Source organism: Miniopterus schreibersii (genome assembly GCF_964146895.1).
Source record: "Miniopterus schreibersii genome assembly, chromosome: 3".
Taxonomy (NCBI): Eukaryota; Metazoa; Chordata; class Mammalia; order Chiroptera; family Miniopteridae; genus Miniopterus; species Miniopterus schreibersii.
The window spans coordinates 28873105-28890732 of NC_138103.1; the positions used below are offsets into that span (position 1 = coordinate 28873105).

The 17628-nt window shown below is 51.7% G+C and overlaps 1 protein-coding gene across 1 annotated transcript in view; it reads left to right on the plus strand.

Annotated features, from left to right (window-relative positions):
- The first annotated feature begins 11249 nt into the window (after positions 1–11249).
- The window catches only part of SRRM3 (serine/arginine repetitive matrix 3), a 53587-nt gene continuing 47208 nt past the window's right edge, over positions 11250–17628 (plus strand). Inside the window, exon 1 of the mRNA XM_081132639.1 lies at positions 11250–11419. The gene's annotated coding sequence lies outside the window, so the exon portion shown is untranslated. The remainder of the gene's footprint in view (positions 11420–17628) is intronic.

A 17628-nucleotide genomic window follows, 5' to 3' on the forward strand; every position in this document is an offset into this window, starting at 1 on the left:
TCTCCCAGCATGCGTGTGAGGAGGCCTCTGTTACAAACAAAAGCAGGGAGGAACTGCCCAGCAGGTCCATCCCAGTGTGAGCCCAGTGTAGCTTTAGCTGCCTTTACATGTCCCAGGCACCTACTGGGCATGGGGATATGGGGACAATTAGCAAACTGAGGCTCCAGTCAAGTGACCTTGCCAGCAGTGATTGGTGGGTGGGACCTGAGTCCTCACAGAACCCTAAGCAGACACCAGCCCAGGGTGCTTTCCACAGGGGAGGAGCAGGGTCCTCAGCTTGGCTGTTAGGGGGAAGGGACTGCGGGAGAGGCCAGAGGAGAGGGTGCTAGGGGACCACGCCTCTCCAAGGGGCCCTGCTGTGACTTAGGCACATTTATTGCGATGTGTGTTTAAGTGTTAGAAACAGCACATCAAGTGTGCCACCCTGGGCAGCATTACTGGTACAGGCTGAGTACAAACAGGAGCTGATTTAAAGAGAGAGCTACACAGTGTATAGAAAGTATGCAGGGGAACAAAACATGACGACAGAACACAAACGGTGGCACCATGCTGCATTATAAATTTGAAGCCATGCTTCCCAGTTCAATAAAACCTTTTAGAAGGAAGAGTCTAGTAAGGCTGGAGTAGTCCTGAAGGCAGCCTAGAAATGAGGCTGCTGAAGGCCAACAAGAGTTCACCTCCTTCTGCGCTCTGGCCGGGCAGCTCAGTTGGTTAGAGCGTCATCTGGATACACCAAGGTTGCGGGTTCCATCCCGTCAGGGCACATACAAGAAGCAACCAATGAATGCACAAATAAGTGGGACAACAAATCAATCTACCTATCACTCTCCCTTCCTCTCTCTCTAAAAATCAATAAATAAAATAAAATAAGAAGAGTTCACCTTACTCTAGACCTCCCTGCCCCTCCAATCCCCCAAGGATGTGGAGCCTTGAGCAAATTGCTTAACTCGTCTGGGCCTCAGGTTCCTCACCAGTAAAATGGAGGTGATAATGCCCATTGCCAAGCGGGCTGAGAGGATTAAGTATACAAGGTCCACAAAACACAGTAGGCGCTCAATAACTGGTGATTATCCCTGTGATTTCCTCACTAGGAAGCCAGGGCTCTCCTGGGGCTCACAGGGAGGCCCCTGCTCCAAGAGCAGGGCTGCTGGGAGGAGGGCTCTGGCTGGGCCATGCAAGAGCCAGAGATAGAGAAGCAGGGGTCTGAGGAGCAGCCACAAGCCTCGCAGATGCGCAGGGCCTCACTGCTTCTACCGTTCCCCCTCCACCCCATCCCCCCTCAGCTTTGTCTGAGCTGAGCAAGCTGGCCTCTGGCTCAGAAAGCAAATTCATCCTGCCAGGGTCCCTGAAGGAGTAATTAAAGCAAGACTAGGGGGAGAAAGAGACCCTGCTGCCATTAGTGCATTGGGAGGCTTTTTAGTGTGCAATTAAATGCACTAATGCTCCGTGTGTGCTCACGCACACATGCAGGCCTTTTCCAGATAGCTCAGCTCTCTCCCTGTCCCACACTGACACCTGTCCAAGTCATCTGCCTCTCCCGAGAACAAGGCCGCCGGAGTGGGCAGGCTGGGGTTGGTCCAGTCCAGGACCCTGGAACTCCCAGAAGTTCCTTCCTGGCTCTGCCTCCCAGCCCTGCCCCAAGCTCACTCAGCCTGCTATCTCAGCTTGGGCAAGGCCTGGGGCTCTGGCAGATCCCAGCAAGGACATGAGTTATCCATCCTTTCGTGTAAGGCTGATTTCTACAGCTTAGAGAAGGCTCCTCTTGTAGCACTGGACAGTCAGGCCTCATGGAAGAGAAGGGCCCGGGTTAGGACCCATGAAGGGACTCTCAGTCAATCTACTCCTGCCTCTGGGTCCCTGGGACTCTGGTTCATAGTAGATGTGCTTCTCCCGTAGGCAGGCCATCTCTAGCCATCTCTGTCCCAGCACATCTTGCTGGTGCATGTATTTATGCATGGTTGCACATGTGTGGGGCCCATGTTGATGTAGGGATATGTGTGTGCTGTGTGTCAGGAGTTGTGTGATGTGATGTGTGTGAGGGTTGTACAGGTGTGGAGGACGCATAGATAGGTTCACGAGTGTGTGAACACAGATGAGTAGGCATGGCACGGGTCCTAGAGCAAATTAAGCCTGAAACATCACTGGAGGCAAAAATGACTAAACCGAAGCTGTCCTACTTTAAGCACATCATGAGAAAGCAGGGTTCTTTGGAAAAAACAACAATGCTGGGAAAAATAGAAGGCAGCAGGAAAAGAGGAAGACCAAATATGGATTGACTCCATAAAAGAAGCCATAAGCATGAGTCTACAGGAGCTGAGCAGAGCTGTTGAGGACAGGACATTATGACCATCACTCATTTACAGGGTCACCAGGAATCGGAGCCAACAACGAGGCATGTACATGACACCCGTATGGGGTGTGTATACAGGATGGGCATAAGAGTCCTGGATGTAGGACAGGTCATTGGGATGTGTCTATGGAGCATGCATATGGGGCATATAGATATTTGGGGCATGAAGGAGCATCCCCAGGGAGCATGCATGTGGCATGTATGTGAGATACATGTGAGCTGTGTATGGGTTCTATGTGTGTGTGTGCTGTGTGGATGTGTGCAATGGGTTAAGGTGACTTGGATCTATTCTGCTGGCAGACAGATGCTAGAGATAAAACTGGGTCACATCCTCCAAAAGAGCTTCAGCTGCCATCTCTGCAGCTGGCCCTACCCTCTTCCCACCCCTCACCAGTGCCCTGTCTGGGTTAGAACATAGGGAGTGAGGCATGTGCTCCAGGCCTCCAAGGACAGCTCACCACACACTACTTGGGGAGTAAGGGTCCTCAGGCCAGGACACCCATGCAGGGGGACAGCCTGAATGCTTCCTGGACCTGGACATATTAGGTGCCCAGTGTGAGATGGACAGATGACGGGTGGTGGATGATGACCTATGGTGACCTGCCAAGGAAAGAGAGAAGGCATACATCCCAGGCTACAGTGATGGCTGAAGCAGCAGGGCTGCCCTCTGCCCTGCTGGCACCCATCCTTTGTCCCTTTGCTGACTTTCTCCCTTTGTTTCCATCTCTTCTTCTTTCATTCATTTTCTCTCTTCACTCTAACACTCCCTCTCCTGGGCATTAAAATTTTTTTCTTGAAATATGATATACATAGGGAAAATGCATAAATCATTCATATACAACTCAATTAATTTTCACAAATTGAACACACCCAGGTACCCAGCATCCAGATCAAGAAACAGAATATTAGCAGCCTTTCTGTGCCCTTTCTAGTCACTTCCCCCCAAGGATAACCACTCTCCTGACTTCTAACACTGTAGATTAGTTTTGACTAATTAGTCATTTTTAACCCCAACACCTGAGTCCCTCCCCAGACTCGGGAGCAACATTAACTCCTTCCTGAATGTGAGAGGTGAGGAGACAGCAGTATAGTCATGCTGTCTGTCCTCACCTCCCCACACCCCTGCTGGCAGGCAAAGGATGAAGGGCCTGGCTGGCCCTCGTCACAGATGCCTGTCCAGGGTCTCCATAGCCCCTGCTTGAATGTTTCAGGGTTAAATTCCATAGCTTGACACTGAATAATTAATTTCTATAAATGTGTTAGTTAGGGCAATACTAGCTGCTATAACAAATAAACTCTTAAAATTCAGTAGCTTATCACTACTTATTATTTCTCATTCTCTAATAGTTTTATACTAATGTCCTTGGTCAACAGGCAGCTCTTTTCCACATGATGATACCCAAGCTTCTTCCATCTTGTGGCTCCCTCTCTCCTCGCCAGGGCCTTGGAGTTTTGAGCATCCTGCCAATACATGGGAGAAAAGAGGACAGAGAGGGCACGCCTGCTCTTTCGGTGCCTTTTCCAGGAAAATGTCACTTCCGCCTACATTCCATTGGTGAGAATTAGTCACATGGCTTATCTACATGCAAGGAATGTTGGGAGATGTAGTCCCTGAATGGGCATTCACATCCCATTGCCAACTCTCTACTCTGGAAGGGGAGAATGAACATTTGTTGGGCTTCTCTGTCACAGGGGGCCTCAGAGGGAGAGAGAGCCCAGAAAGGACACAGTCTCTTTGCTCCTGCCTCCACCTTGCTGGGAGGGCAGAGTCACCGACGTAGTGCCTCATTCACTTATCCATCTGAGTGACTTCTCACTCATTCATTCATTTGCAAATTCATGTACTCATTTTCCCCATGCCCTTTACACACACTATATCCACTTACTTGTGCACACACATCCATACACACCTCTACACCTCCTATATACCTGGAAGACCTAAGGGGCAGAGTAGCTGCAAGGGCCAGAGCCACATACCCACCATGTGGACAACTCACAGGGGTTCGGGCTCTGGGGTCCCAAGAGGTCCAGGGGGAGAGGGAGACATACTGAAGAGCCAAAGAATTGGTACCCTGGTTCTAGGAGGTCTGTCCCTCCCATAGGGCCCTCATTTGAGGGCCTGAGTGGGTTCGAGCATCAGGGAGGAGAAGGAGCTGTATGACCTGTCATGGCAGGGACCAGGGTCCCAGTCCCAGGGAGTAGAAATAAGACTATGCACAGCTCTGAGGCCAGTGGTTTAGGGGGCAAGCTTGGCTTTGGGTCAGACAGATTGTGGCTCAAGTCATTGGCCAGGTCGCCTATGGACTGTATGGCCGTGGGCAGCTCTGAACTTCTCTGACCCTCAGTGTCCTCATCTGTGAGATGGGTCAATGATCCTCAGCTCATGGGGCTCATTGTGAGAACTAGAGGTAACAAGAACGACCATAATCTCTGGGATGTGGCAGTGTTCAAAGTGGGCCACTCTAACTCCTGGGCCCAGGCCAAGGGGAACCTGGACCTGTGGGGAATTTAATTCCAAGGCACCCACGAAGATAAGGCCTAGGCAGCTGATTGCAGTACCCAACTCCAGCCAGGGATGTCCTTGGGCCAAGGTGGGGGCTGAACCATTGGCACAGTTGTGAGGCTTTGGTAGGGGAGGGGATTCCCACATAAAGCCCTAAGGCAGAGCAGGCGGAGCCCACAATCTCAGAGTATGGCCCCCTCCCCTCTTCCATCACTTCCCCTGATCCAAGTAAAAGCTTCCTTCCTTCACATTACCATGTCCCAGGGATCTTCACACTCCCAAAGGACCCTAATAAAAGCAATGCTTAAACCAGAGCAATGGCCCCTCATGGTGGATTTACAAGCTGAGAGGAAAACAGGAGACAGGAAGGAGGAGGGGAGCCCAGGGGAGGTAAGTAGGAAGGCTGCCGCCTCTGCTCATTTTTTATTAAAGATCTGCTTCAAGGTCAGCCCTGCCCATCTGCCACAAGGGACTCCTCAATTTCCTAAGCTCTGCAAAGAGAGAGAGAGAGGGATGCTGTAAGGAGGAGAAGGAAATGGAGAGAAAGTGGCCTGGGGTGGGCCAGGCAGAGAGGCACAGGGAGGAAGAGGCGGTGTGTTTCATGAACACAGTGTGGACCCAGCAGAGTGCTGGGTGCAGAGGGGGCACCAGGGTGACAGGGAAGGGAGTGAGGAGAGATAAAGGACAACAGCAGGGAAACACTGATGGGTCCGGCCAGGGGCAAAGAGTGAACAGTTAAGGTATCAGATGAGGGGAGGAAGCAGATGCCCAGGTTTTGTTATTTTCCAGGTAAAAGGCTGAGACTCGATGAGGCTTTCCCAAATCCACACAGCTAGTCAGCAGCAAATCTGGGCTTCAGGCAAGGGAACCCAGGGCACGAAGAGTACGAGCTCTAGGGCAGATGAGGGCCATAGCATCAGTTCTGCAAGTTCAAGAGCAATTGTGGGTCCAATTCAAAGAGTATAACCCCAGAGATACCGCAGATTAAAGATGGCCACCAACTCCTGGCCCCTCCTCCCCTCAAGAGGTGGAATCTATGTCCCCCACCTTTGAATAAGAGTAAGGGAGCGAGATTTAAATGGAGTGGGCTCTGTAACTACTTTAACCAATAGGAAATGGGGAAACTGATGTGCCTTCTGAACCCAGCGTTAAGAGATTGGCAGTTTCTACTTCCCCTCTTTTGGATCACTTCCTCCCAGGTCCCTGGGCTGCGACGTGAGGTGTCTGACAACTCTGCTGGAGACACCACGTGAAGAGGCCTGAGACTACCTGGAGAAGTCAAGAAGGAGAGCTGAGCCCAGCCCTCCAGCCATCCCCACCAGAGCCCCAGACATATGAATGAAGGTACTTTCTCCCTTCTAATCCACAACCCATCCAGCATCTGAAAACCACCAGGTGATTCCATTTAATGCCCTATGGAGCAGAAGAGTCACTTAGCCAAGTCCTGCCCAAATTTCCGACCCACAGACTTGTGAGATATGATAAAATAGTTGTTGTTTTGAGTCATTAAGTTTTGGAATATTTGTTACGCAGCAATAGATAGCCATTAGAGTAGGTCTGGAGAGCACTCAGACACCATCACATTTAACAAGCACTTAGGTGGTTCTGATGCAGAGAGTTGAGGAAACACTTTGAGAAGCATTGGATGAGAGGGAATGACTTCAAAGCCAAGTGCCCCCAAGGTGTGTGTCTACATCACATCATACAAAGATATAAATGGAAAGAGACAGGCAGAGCCAGAGAACAAGGGAGCAGAGTGGACTGGGGGGTGGAGAGGAAAAACAAAAGGTGGAGGGGGAAGGCAGACAACAGCTTGGAGACGGACTGAAAAACACAACTCAATTCAACAAGCAATGATTCTTGCCTCCTCTGTGCTTGTGTGGGATATTTGGAGGTTGCCATGGCCCAGCCCTGCCTTCATGGAGTTCATGTTCTAGACACAGGATGGCACAGAGAGAGGGTGGCAGAGATGGCAGAATAAGTGAGAAAGGGCAGGGCTAATTCTTAGATCAAGGTCACTATAAGCCACTCCCTGGGCCTGGAACTCTGGTGGGTAAAGGCTCCAGCCTAGCTTGTCCAGGCCTCTCATCACAGTCTTTCCTGCTCTTGCCTCTGAGCATGAGGCCCCTGGAAGGGCTGATTAGGCAGCAGGAGGTGGGAGATGGGTGCCTAGAAAGGGAGCTCCCCCTGGAGCTGAGTGTTGAAGGACATGGAAATGGAAAAAGGTGCTACAGCAAATATAAAGGCCAGTAGGGGATGCAAGGGTTGGTGGGGGAGGAGAGAGGGAAGGTGGGCAATGCCAAATTTAGTGACAGATTGAAGGCAAGTGAGTCTGGCTATGGGAGGAATGGGAGAGCATGAATCCGCTCCAGGTGCAGGGCTTTGAATCAGTCACTGAGTCCCACGTCTACTTTGGAAAGGTTTATTCATGGCACTATAGTTCTAATAATACAAATGGCAGAATGTAAGACAGACAAAATTTTGGCTGGTGAAGCTAGGCAGAAGATGGATTGAGAAAACATCAAGGGAAGCATTTAGATACCCGATCAACAAATATTTACTGAGCACCTACTATGTGCTGAAACTGGAAATATAGCAATGAGCAAAGTCCCTGCCCTCATGGAGTTCAAGGTTTAGAATGTGAAGAGAGAGAAAAACACACAAGTGGTTGGGTAATATGACAGGTGATAAGATAAAAATAAGGGAGAGGACTCCACAGAAGCTATACAAATGGCAATGAGCACACAAAAAGATGCTCAACATCACTAATCATCAGGGAAATGCAAATCAAAACTAAAACGAGACTCCACTTCGCACCTATTAGGACGACTATATTTTTAAAAACAATATAAAGTAACAAGTGTTGATAAGGATGTGGAGAAATTGGAACCCTTGTGCATTCCTGGTGGGAATTACAATGGAGTAGCTGCTGTGTAAATCAGTATGGCGGTTCCTCAAAATATTAAACATAGAATTACTATATAATCCAGTAACTCCATTTCTGGGCCTAGACCCTAAAGAATTAAAAGCAGAGACTCAAACAGATGTTTGCACACCCATGTCCATAGCAGCACTATTCATAGTAGCCAAAAGGTGGAAACAACCCAAATACTCATTGAACGATGAACGGATAACATAATGAGGTCTAGCCATGTAGTGGAATATTATTCAGCCTTAAAAAGGGAAAAAGTTGTGCTTGCTTTGTCAGCACATATACTAAAAGAAAAAGGAATAAAGTTCTGACACATTGAAGATTTTATACTAAGACACAAGAAGACAAATTTTGTATAATTCCATCTATGTGAGGTATTTAGGGTAGTCAATTCATAGAGATAGAGAGTAAAATGGTGGGTGCCAGGGGCTGAATGGAGAAGAGATGGAGAGTTAATGTTTCATGTGCACAGAGTTTCAGTTTCGGTTTGGGTGATGGCTGCCCAATAATGTGAATGTACTTAATGCCACTAAGATGTACATTTTAAATGGTCAAAATGGTAACTTTTATGCATGCTTTACCACAGTAATACTTTTAAAGGAGTGAAATGGTGCTGGGTGAGGAGATGGTGTTTTATATGGGGAGTTCTTGGAAGGGTTCATTGATCAAGTGCTATTGGAGCAGAGAGGTGTGTTCCAGGAGAGAGTAAATGGGGAGGGGCGGGTACTAGGCAGGGGACCAGGACCAAGCAAGGCCTGGCCCAGAACCATGGAGGGGGAGGGGGAGGGGGAAGGGGAGGGGGAGGGGGAGGGGGAGGGGGAGGGACAGTTCCAGGAGATGGCAGGTCTATAGGAAGAAGGGGGAACTGGAGGACTCAAGGACTCACAGCGCTCTGACTTGATACTGGACTTAAGAAAGAAAAGGTGCATGGTCAGGGCCCCAGAACAAAGTAGGCGGCCCCTCCAAAGGTTTAACTGAAGAGAGACTGGTGACGGGACTCCGCATGGTGGAGGGTGAGGATATGAGAATGGAGCAATAAAGAATAGAGAAGCACCAGAGACTTACAACAGTGGGAACCGGTACCACCTCTAGGCCTGAAGTACCACAGGAAGGAAACAATGCCAGAACTTGGCCAAAAGACCTGGAGCTATGGACAAGAGGCTATGGAACCAGAGCTAGAGAGGAGCTCAGCAAGGGAATAAATATCTAACTTCTCTCTCCCCTCACCCTTCATTCTCCTGGTGATGCTTCCCCTTGGATGAATCCAACCAGAAGTCAAGAGCAAAGGGGCCTTGCCCGACCAGCACGGCTCAGTGGTTGAGTGTTGATCTATGAACCAGGAGGTCACGGTTCGATTCCTGGTCAGGGCACATGGCCAGGTTGCGGGCTTGATCTCCAGTGGGGTCATGCAGGAGGCAGCCAATCAATGACTCTCTCTCATCATTGATGTTTCTCTCTCTCCCTCTCCCTTCCTCTCTCTGAAATCAATAAAAATTTAAAAATAAAATAAAAATAAAGAGCAAGGGGACCTGAGTAACCTGTCTGCAGAGGTCAGCTTCCCAAGGCCCAGAGCAGGACAGAGATGGGTGGGGAAGAGACCCAGAGAGGCAAACAGAGAAAAGCCAGCACAGATGGTGATACCATTCATTGAAATAAGTAACACAAGGGAAGGAGCCCTTTTTAGAAAATTAGCAGGCTGATAGGGAAACCAAGATAGAAGTTTATTCCCCCGAGCCAGGGCAAGGGAGTGCAAGGGGCAAGAGTGCTACTGGGTGTGGTAGAATAAATGGCCCAAGGAAGGTGGAAAAGCTTGCTTCCAGCCAGCTTGCAGGGGCCCCTCCCCTTCTCCCCTGAAGTAGCTCCCACTGTAAAGCTAGGAGGGACAGAGGCTTCAAGAGGCAAGCGAGGGGGAGGTCAGGAGGAGGTGTGCCCAACTGGGGAAAGTATTCCTGGGCACTAGTCCCAGAGTTGGGGCCAGGGCTGGTCAGAAACCAAATCAGTGTGGTGAGGTTTAAAGCCTACTTGCCTTCATTTAAGGAAAGGGCTTCACTCTGAGAGAATACCCTCCCTGCACCTCCTCTGGCCTCCCCCACACCCTCCACACACCCAGTCACAGCTCCCCAGGCAAGGAGCGGCCTGCAGGGGCCTCCAGGGGCTCTCCCCCAGCCCTGATCTGCTGACTCCCTGATCAGCCAGGCGAAAAGGGAAGCCCCTCCCAGACAGCAGAACAAGCACACTGGTGCTAGGCCAGCCTGAGGAAGGCCCAGCAGATGAAATATTCATGCAGCCAGAAGGCAGGAGATGAGCAGAGGACTCGCCCCTGGGGCTATGGGGCTGTGGTAAGCAGTAGCAGCTGTAGCCCACCCCTCTCCCACATCCCAATCTTTGTTCTGCAGAGTGGGCTGGGCCTACAGTATCAGCATTCCAACCACACACACACATACACACACACACACACACTGAAGACACGTGAGGGTTGGCATGGGAGGGTGAAGAAACTTGGGGGAAAGGAGAGGGGAAAGGAGAGGGCACACACAGACTCCAGACACCGACAGAGAAACACACACAGTCATACATACATACAGATGGGCATACATGCTCATAAACCCACACAGACTCACAACAAACATACACTTGACCCAGGGATGACCCTTAATGTCATATAAATGCCTTCTTAAAATCTGCTTCACTTGCCTACCCCTAGTCCCAGCCCTGCTCATGCCTGCTCAGGGACTTCCAGCCCTACTTGCTGAGTCAGGAAGCTTCCACTGGGACACCACTGGTGGGCTCCAAAAAAGGCTTCCACCTTCCTGGCTTCCATTAAGGAAAGGTCTCTGGGTTCCAACACCCCTTGGGGAGCCCGCCCCTGAATTTCCTATACTCAGCCGGCTCACTGTTCACTCAGGAAAGGGAGATGGGAGCCACAGGAGGGACAGATCATCCAAAGTCAGAAAAAGTAACCAAAGAGCTACTTGAACTGAGGACTCAGGATTCCAGACGCCCAACTGAGCGAGCACCATTGAAGATCCAGCGACTCCATTCTCAAAATTCCTCTCATCCATTGAGATGTCTCCCACTACCACCCGACCTGGCCTCTGTCCGGCCACCAGGATGCATGATGAAAGGAGTATTCTGGAGGTTTCTCCCAGCTGGATCCTCGGGCCCTCTTAGACATCTGCTGCACAGTGCCCAGGCCAGGACTCAGCATCCCGAATTCCACTCCCAGTGCCAAATTAATAAACCCCCTTACTCCGGTCTGGCATGCCCCGCCCCACTCCTCAGGAAATGGAACCCACGTCCCTGCGTGGAGAGTCTCCCAACGCCCCATTTCTCGCCTCCACTTCGCGGGGTGTGGGTAGGGAGTGGCCTCCGCACCTACAGAGGGCGCTGTGGGCGCCAGGCCGCTCTGGCCGGCCGGCGGGCAGGGAGGCCGCCTTCATGGTAGTGCGCTGTCCAGCATTTCAGCAGGCGGCGGCGGCGGCGGCGGCGCCCGGGAGGAGACCGAGGGTGCGGGGCTGTGGGGGCCCGCGGAGCTGCCCTGCCGACCCGAAGAAGCGGCCGGGAGGCGGTCCAGACAAGCGGGGCCTGAGGGCCTGGCTTGAGTGCCCGGCGGAGCGCGGCGGCCAGCAGGGAGGTGAGAGCCCTTGGTGGGGCGGGGGCATTTCCCAGAGGGGCTGGGGCTGGGTTGAACCTCGGGCCTCCCAAGCTGGGCCGGGGGGCTCGGAGTCTGCAGGCCCCTAGCAGAGGGTGGTTGGGGGACTGCTAGAGTGTTTGGTCGGGGATGCGAGGCACCTGGAGAACAGAGATGAGGAACGTCGTTCATGTCACAGAGAGGAATGGAGAAAGTGAGAACCCTGCGGGGTCACGGACAGGACTCCTCTGGGCATAAATGACCATGGCCTGCCCCATTAGAATGCTGGAGAGCCCTCCAACTGCAGTCCAAGTGCCCTCCCCCCAACTGAGGAGAAGGACCTGCTCCCTAGGGAAGGGAGAGACCGATGCAGGGACCCTGTGGAGATGCTGGTCACTGGGAGGGGTGGAGGGAGCAGGCCCCCACCCGAATGCTGGGCTTCTGTCCAACAGGAAGTGGCAGCACAAGGGACAGTCTGGCCCCTTTCTCACCTGCCCATATGCCCCTGGGAAGGCAGGACTGGCAATGAGAACTGGGTCTCACACAGGATGGCATTTACTCTCACACTGGGAAGAGGATGGAGGACACTGAAGTGAAAATAGCCACTGAGAGTTTAGGGGGTTTCTCTATGGGCTCTCTGGGTGTCTGGGGAGAGTTTCTGGAGATCAGAGTGGACCTAAACCCAGAACAAATTCCTGATAAAAAGGAGAGATGAGAGAAGAGACGCAACCTCTGCCTCCTCCCCTCTCTCCCAGGGCTCCTGCCTGGACAGTGTTGAAGCCTCCTGCAGTTCCTGCTCCTGGCAGCAGGTTCATTGTGGGGATGGATTTGGGGGAGAGCAAGAGAAGGGCAGCCAGTTTTTGCCTGGTACTCCAATGCCTGTGCTCTGTCCTAGCCATAACTTCTCCCTCCCCTGAGACCTCCTTCACTCACCCACTTCTGGCAACAGGGGGCCTGTGCTGGTCTTTTGTCCTGAGTCAAGAGAAAAGGCAGACACTTTGATGGAAAGCAGGACAGGGGCTTGAGAGTTTCTCTGTCAAGGGGAATCTTAAGGTCATATTCCCAGCATAAGCTAGATTCTTCCCTAGCCGAAAATAGGACCAAGTTGGCTAGGAAATTGCTCCCACATAACACCAGCTTCTTGGTTCCTTAATTTCATACCCCATCCCACTCTCCTCTGAGGGGTGGGGGAAGAATTCTTGAAGTGTGAATAAAGACTTGATTGGATTTTAATCAGTGGGGGTGGATGGGTTTGGAGTCATGGATTCTGATGTCTGAGAAACATGGGTTCAAATCTAAGTTATGTGACTTCAGAAAACCACTTTACTTTTCTGAGCATGTTTCCCGATTTGTGAAACAAATATAGTGTTAATAGTATGTAATTTGCTGTTCAAAGAAATAATCCAGGTAATGGATGGGAAACTATTTAAAGCTGTAAAATACTGGGCAAATGTTAGTAAATTGAATGCAAGTAAGAATTTCTTAAGGAGCTGGATAAAGGTGGAAAAGTTTTCAGCATTGTCTAAAGCACATCTTTCTTTTCCCAGAGGAGGTGGGCACTGGTTGAGGGCCTAATACCAGGCCCTATGCTAGCCACAATGCTACAGTTGGCTCAGTCAATCCTCACAAAAACTTCACAAGGCATCCATCACTGTCCCTATTTCACAGCTGAGACATGAGACTCGAGTGACTTTCCCAAGGTCATGAAGCCACCCACACAAGCTATCTTCCCTAGGGCAGAAGTGGAGCTGATAGCCTGTCCCAGTCCCTTGATAGCAAAGCCCAGTTAAATGTCAGTTTCTTGATTCATGCTGCCAGCTTTCCAGGTGGGAAGCCTGAGACATATGGGTGAAGGTGTGCAGTGCAGGAAGGAGCTGACTCCCTCAAGGTCGCTGGGATATTTGGAGGTGGAAAGTGCTTTGAACTGGCCAGCTGGGTGCCCCCACCTCAACCCACCCCCGGCACTGGCATGCCTGCCAAAGGGGGAGTCTGAATCTGACAGGCCCATCTGCTCACTGCTGCACCCACTTCTTCCCTCCTTGGCGTGCCAGCCTCTTGCTGACCTTGGCGAGGTGGTGACTGCCAGCTCCTTTCTGAAGTGGTTAGTCCTCAGCCCCTGAGATGGGGCCTTGGTCACAAGCAGCTGCCCCATTGCTGGCCTATGTCTCCCCTACTGACTTTTCCTTTCCTCTGACCACTTCTTACTGCCTCCAGGGACAGAATCATTGCTCCTCCTGTCCCAGTAGCCAGCGGGGAGCTCTGCTGAGGAGATGGGGGAGCGCACCCTCTTTTTTAACTCCTATACACATTCTAAGCTCCTGCCATAGACCTATCACTTCACATACATTATCTCATTTCACACTCACATAACTTGGTCCTTTTCACAGAGGAGCAAAACAAGACCTGGAAGCGATGTGACTTTCCCAAGGTCACGGAGCAAAGTCTTGGAGCAACCCCAGCCCACCGCCTCAGGCACCCAGTGTGGCTCCCACAACACCACTCTGTCATCAATTCCCCAGGTTCTCGGGGGGGGGGGGTTGTCAACCAGGGCACCATGGGTCAGTGGGAGTTGGAGGGTGGTATGTGGTGGAGGTGACTGAAGGGATCTGGGACAGGGGTCCAAAGACTTTCTTTCTGGGCCCATCTCTGACACTGGCTTCTTGTAAGACCTTAAGTTGAAGCCCTTTTGACCCAGGACATGCAGGGACATTGAAGATGCCCTGCACAAACTTCCCAGAGTTTTTTTCCAGAGTCCAGGAGGCCCCAAGGCACACATGCACAGGCCCCTTGCCCAGGTGCGGTGGTTGAGGTTTATTCAGGGAGTCTTGGGGACAGTCAGGGATTTTGCAGCTGATGCTCTAAAGAAAGGATGCAGGGCCCTGCAGAGGGGGTGAGTCGGTATGGCAACGAGTCCAGGCCCCGTGGGGAGGGGCAGCCAGACAAGAAATGGAGAAGTTCCTTCTTAATTCCAACATCTGGTCTCAGTGAAAGGGTGGGGAGCTCAGAGAAGGGAAGGGTTTAATGAAGAAAGAAAGGATCAGAGAGAGGGCACTCAGTGAGAATGGGTTCAGAGAGGAAGGGAGTGGGAGGTGCTCAATGAAGGAACAGAGAGATCAGCGAGAGGGACAGAGGCCCAGAGGAGCAGAGGGGCCTATGACAGCGAGGGGCTCATTAGAGACCCCAGCATGACCCAGCCTAGATCTTCATGGTGGCTTAGTGCCTGCTGACACCTCTGGGTTTCTGCCTCTTCACCTTCCTCTGGGTCATGAGCCCAGGAGGGCAATAGTTCCATCCCCCAACGCCAAGTCCTGTCGATTCTGTGTCATCCAGAATGGGGCTCTCAGGAGGCCTGAGCAGGTGTGCCAGTTCCAGGTTACCCAGGCTGACTTTTGACCTGGGAGAAAGGCCTCAGCAGCCATGTGGGCCTTGGCTCCAGAGCAGCCCCCAACCCCTAGGGGTTTCCACCCTGCTGTCAAAAGCCAGCCGGCCCTTCCTGCCCTTCTGTCTGCAGCACCCGCTTCCTGGGCAATCAGCCTGGCCTCAGCCTTCTGCCACCCCCGCCCTGGCCTGCTGCCCACTGCAGAAGCTGCTCTGCCAGCTGGAGCTGGCGGGCAGTGCCACAGCTCCCTTAGCATCTCTTAAGGCCTGTGAGGGCCATGAGGAAGCCTGGGCCCAGTGAACAGGACCTTGGAGTACAGGCAGCTTACTGCACTGGGAGCGCTTGGCATTCCAGTGTCTAGCTTTGAGTAAGGCCTGTGGCTCTGAGACCTCTCCCCATAATGAGCCACACCCCCTGCACAATTCCCCAGAACTCCTCAGGATGGAGACAGGTAAAAGTTTCATTGAAGTCTTTTGATTTGAAAAATGACACATCTTTATTGTACAAAACTTGGGAAATAGAGAAACCAAAGAGAAAACAGGAATCATCAAAGATACATACCACCCAAAGATAGCCACTGTGAACAAAGCAGGGCGAGGATTCCCTTCCAGGATTTTGTCCATGTGTTCATGGATACAGAGTTAAATAACTGGGAACATGCTGTTGGGGGGAAACTGGCATGCTCTTTTTTCACTCTATCATAAGAATTTTCTGATGTCTTTAAAGACTCTTCAAAAAGCTTTCTTTTAATGGCCATATGAAGGCTGGGCATGAGTGGATTTGATTCCCAGGGAGCCGCTGACGGCTGCAGGGAGAACCTTGCCCCTCCTTTTCCCTCCTGAGTGGGACACACCTTCAGGGTCTGCTGGCTGTGGTGACGCTTGGAGAGGATGGCTATGGGGCTGTGACAGTGTCAGCCAGGGACTGAGTTAGGCCTGCTTCCTCAGTCTGCCTGTTGCCAGCACCAAGGTGGGCAGGGTCAAGGCTTCTGAGGAGGGGGAGCATGAGAGAGTCACACATCCCCTGGAGAGGATGAGAGCCTGGATCCAATAAGATCTCAGAAGAAAGAGCTCAGAACTGGGAACGGCCAATCTTCTGGGCTCGAATCTCATCTGGGCCCCAACCTCCACAATCAGGTCTTTTTTCTGGCCCGTAAAATGAGTATAATGATACCTTCCTCCACATGCGCCATGAGAAGTGACTCAGGTAAGGCGTGTGAAAGCTCCCGAGGAAGGAAAATACCCAGTGCACTCCCCAGGGACAGTGGTCATATGAGTGTGTGACCACAGTCAACATCTGTCAGTGCCCCCTATTTTCTGGGCACAGTAGAAACACTGAGGACACCCTGACCTTGAGGAGCTCCCAGACTAGTGGGAAAGAGAAGCATGAGGGAACTGACAGTGATGACCTATTGAGACTCTGCTGGGACTAAGATGTCCACAGGATATGGCAGCCAAAGGAGGCTTCTGGGGGAGGGACATTGAAGTTGGGCGTTGGAGAATGACAGGGAAGGTACCAGACAGAGCAGGCAGAGAACAGCGTGGGCAACAATAGCACAAAAGTCCTGGTGAACTAAGGGGACAGTGAATGATCTAATGTAGCCATAGCCCAGAGGGCATTCCTGGGAAGAGAGGGCAGCCGGGGGGGGGGGGGGGGGGGTGATAGGCTGGACCAGGTCTGCGAGGACCTTAAAAACCACTGTAAGAGCTGGGAATTTATTTGGAAATCAATGGGAGTCATGGAAGGCTTTGGAGAAGTGTCATGAAACAGTCAAATGTGCACTGTAGGAACCCCACTCTGACCTCATTTAGTGGAGGATGGGGAGAAAGAGACCAAGGGCGAGAGGCCGGGGAGAAGGTGACGGCACAGTAGGAGAAGGGACAGGTACCGGAGACACCTCTAGGAGATTTGACAGGGGTGTATGTGCACGTGCTCCAGGCTAGGTTCACTCTGGGAGAAAGGAAGACCCATGGGGCAGGGACAGGATGAGAAGTGGGGCAGTCTGTCCTGCATGCCCTTCCCAGCTGCTGGCATAGACCTCAGTGCCAGACAGAGAACCCCAGGCTGGGGTGGGTAAGCTTCAGGGCTGGCAGAGGAGCTCAGCCACCCCTTCTCCAAATAGGATGCCAGAGGGGACTTCTGGGATTGTAAGGAAGTTAGGACACTCAGTAGACCCTGCCTCTGGGCAGTGCTGAGTCCCCTCCTTGTTTGGCATGGTCTGACACATGCTTCTTCATCCTTGTGACCCACCCATTATTGTCCCCAGAACACCTCTCTTCTCTGCCTCCCAATTTCTCTCTTCTTCTGTCCCTTGCTTCTCATACATCAGAAAGCACCCAATGGTTATTCGTTCATTAATTTATTCATTCATTCATCAGACATTTTCTCAGCAGGTCCTCTGAACTGAAAAGCTCAATTATCATTGTCATCCCCAAACCCTGTGGAAGGCACTGGAGAAAGGGAGGAGCCACCCTCAGTCTAGTGGGAGGCAAGGCCCATAAGCTGGTGGATGTTTGGGGATGGAATATGGGATATGTGGGAGCATCCCCAGGGCTGCAGAACATTTGTGGTGATGGGAGGGTCGCCTGCCTGGGTGACTCTGTAGCCAGTATTTACAGATGAGTACAGGTTTGCCAGGGGGAGAAAAAGGGGAAGAGCCTTTGGGGCAGAGGGAACAGCATGAGCAGAACTATGGAGGAGGAAAGAGCATCAGGCACTTGGGGAATAGTGTGGCTGGAGAATCAGGGCCCAAGCCTGAGGGGCAAATGACCAAGCTGGAGAGAGGCCTCATGAGGGTCCTTAGTGTTAGGTGAGGGAGTCTAACCTTTCTCCT